The sequence below is a fragment of the Rhinopithecus bieti genome, unplaced genomic scaffold (assembly GCF_001698545.2).
Source record: "Rhinopithecus bieti isolate Rb0 unplaced genomic scaffold, ASM169854v2 scaffold_32072, whole genome shotgun sequence".
In the NCBI taxonomy this organism is placed as follows: Eukaryota; Metazoa; Chordata; class Mammalia; order Primates; family Cercopithecidae; genus Rhinopithecus; species Rhinopithecus bieti.
In genome coordinates, this window is record NW_016813565.1 from 213,935 (window position 1) to 216,909 (window position 2,975).

A 2,975-nucleotide genomic window follows, 5' to 3' on the forward strand; every position below is an offset into this window, starting at 1 on the left:
TTTTAGTAGAGACGGGGTTTCGCCATGTTGGCCAGTCTGGTCTCCCAAAGTGCTGGGAATTACAGGTGTGAGCCACCGCGCCTGGCCTGTTCTTTTTTTTTTTTTTTTTTAAAAAAGAGATAAGGTCTTGCTGTTGCCTAGGCTGGAGTGCAATGGTGTGATCATAGCTCACTGCAGCCTCTACTTCCAGGACTCAAGCAGTCCTCCCACCTCAGCCTCTTGAGTGACTGGGACTATAGGATGTGCCACCTCGCCTGGCTAATATTTTAAATAAATAAATTAGTTATTTATTGACAGGGTCTCATTCCCATTGCCCAGGCCGGAGTGCAATGGTGCGATCATAGCTTACTTCAGCCTTGACTTCCTGGGCTCAGGTGACCCTCTTGCCTCAGCTTCTTGAGTGGCTGGGACCACACACCTGGCTAATTTTTAAAAAACTTTTTTGTAGAAATAGGGTTTTGCTTTGTAGCCCAGCCTGATAACGAACTCCTAGGCTTGAGCGGTCCACCTGCCTCAGCCTCCCAAAGTGCTAGAATTACAGGTGTGAGCCACCATGCCTGGCTGGTTTATTATTAGATGCTTGACATTGTGAATTTCACCTTCTAGGAGCAGAATATTTTTGTGTTTCTTGTAATATTCTTGGGCTTGGTTCTGGGATGAAACTGAGTTCTTTGGGAACAGTGTGATTCCTGCAAGTCTGCACCACCGCAATCTGTAGTCTGGGGCTAATTTTGCCTCACTCGAGGCAGTGTCTTCTCTGAATGCTTCTTGAGGCCGTTGTTTGATGTGGTTTTTCCTCCGGCTGCTGGGCCCTGTGCTCCAGCAGGGGTTCTTTTCTCCTCTTTCCTGAGACTCTTCCCTCTGCTCAAGGGAGTTTCCCTTATTTGTATTTAATGTATTTATATTTATTTATTTATTTGTTGAGATGGAGTCTCTGTTGCCCAAGCTGGAGTGCAGTGGTGTGATCTCAGCTCACTGCAGCCTCTGCCTCTGGGTTCAAGTGATTCTCCTGCCTCAGCCTCCCAAGTAGCTGGGATTACAGGCGCCCACCACTACGCCTGCCTACTTTTTGGATCTTTAGTAGAGACGGGGTTTCACTATGTCGGCCAGGCTGGTCTTGAACTCCCGACTTTAGGTGATCCGCCCGCCTCGGCCTCCCAGAGTGCTGGGACTACAGGTGTGCGCCACCACGCCCGGCCTGTTGTTATTTACCATTGACCACAGCGCAACACCATTGTCAGTCTCCAGAAAGAGGCCTTCAGGGCAGTGGGCGCATGTCAGATCTCTGCCATCTTCTCAAAGCACACTTCGAATGGTACCTTTTAAAAGTTCACTTTTGGGGCCAGGCAAGGTGGTTCGTGCCTGTAATTCCAGCACTTTGGGAGGCTGAGGTGGGAGGATCTCTTGAGCCCAGGAGGTTGAGGCTGCAGTGAGCCATGTTTGCACCATTGTGCAGCCTGGGCGACAGGATGAGACGACCTTGTCTCAAAACAACACCAGCAAATTCACATTGGCTTACGGTTGGGTAAAACCATCTAACACAAACCGTGTGTATAAAAAAGTATTGACTATCTCATGTAATTGATTGAATGTTATACTGAAAGTGGAAAACAAGGTGATCGTATGGGTACTTAACGTACGATTTCTACCAAATGCGTATTGCTTTCCTGCCATTGTAAAGTCAAAAAATCGTGAAGTTGCACCATCACAAGTTGGAGACTGACTGTACTTATTTACAGATAAGGAAACTGACATAGAGAGGTTGTAAGTTAGCCTAAGTCACGGAGCTCCCGAGAGGCAGAGCCGGAGTTTGAACTGCATCAGTTTGCCCGAGATGCCTGCCCGCCACCTTTCTGCCTCTGTTTGCCTTGAGCACCAGGCAGCCAGGTTATGCTTCTGCCTGGAGGGAGCAGTCTCATTTAAAAACAAGAAACAAACGCATGTGTGTTGGTCTGTCTTTCCTGTGACTTCTCTGTGCCCCTTTGTATTTGAGGAGTCACTGGGGCGTTCGTTACTTTATGATGGTGACAGATGCTCTGTTGGGGCCTCTCACCTGGGTCGCCTGTGTGCTGGCTGGTGCCGCACGGGAAGGCCGGCCTTTCCTTACGGATGCTGCCTTGGCTGCACCGACCCTCCCTGTGGCTTCTCCTGTTGCCTGAAGTCCCCACCAAACCCCTCTACAATGCTGAGGTTTTAAAGCTTTTCAACTTATTTTTAATCCCGTTAACCCCTTGTAGTTTATTTTCTTGTGAGATGGGTCTCCATCATTCCTCACATAGATTACCAAATATGTTCCAGAACATTTATGAGGTAATGCTTTTTTCTCCTTGCGATGCAATGTGACTGTATTCTCAAATGTTTGTGTGTTTTTACAGGCTCCTTTGCTTCTAGTCTGCTCCATGAAAATGTTGATATGTTTATTTTTAGTTAATAGGAAGTAACTGGGCAGGTCTTCCCAATAGCATTCATTTTTTTGTGATTTTTTCTTGTCTAGGCTTGTCCTTACTTAAATGTTTTAAAAGATTAAAAAGGTTAAAGAATATAGTTTAAGGCCAGGCGCGGTGGCTCGCACCTGTAATCCTAGCACTTTGGGAGGCGGAGGTGGATGGATCACAAGGTCGGGAGTTTGAGACCAGCCTGGCCAATATGGTGAAACCCTGTCTCTAGTAAAAATACAAAAATTCCCCGAGTGTGGTGGCGGGTACCTGTAGTCCCAGCTACTTGGGAGAATCGCTGGAACCCAGGAGGTGGAGGTTGCAGTGAGCCAAGATTGCACCATTGCACTCCAGCCTGGCAGCAGAGCGAGACTCTGTCTCAAAAACAAACAAACAAACAAACAAACAAACAAACAAATACTCAGACAGAGACTTGCATGGCACGGATAAGAAGAGCTACCCTGGACCAGGCATCTTGGAGTGTTCTACCCCCCGCCCCCCAACCTTTTTTCATACATGCACAGTAGGAAGAAATAAGCA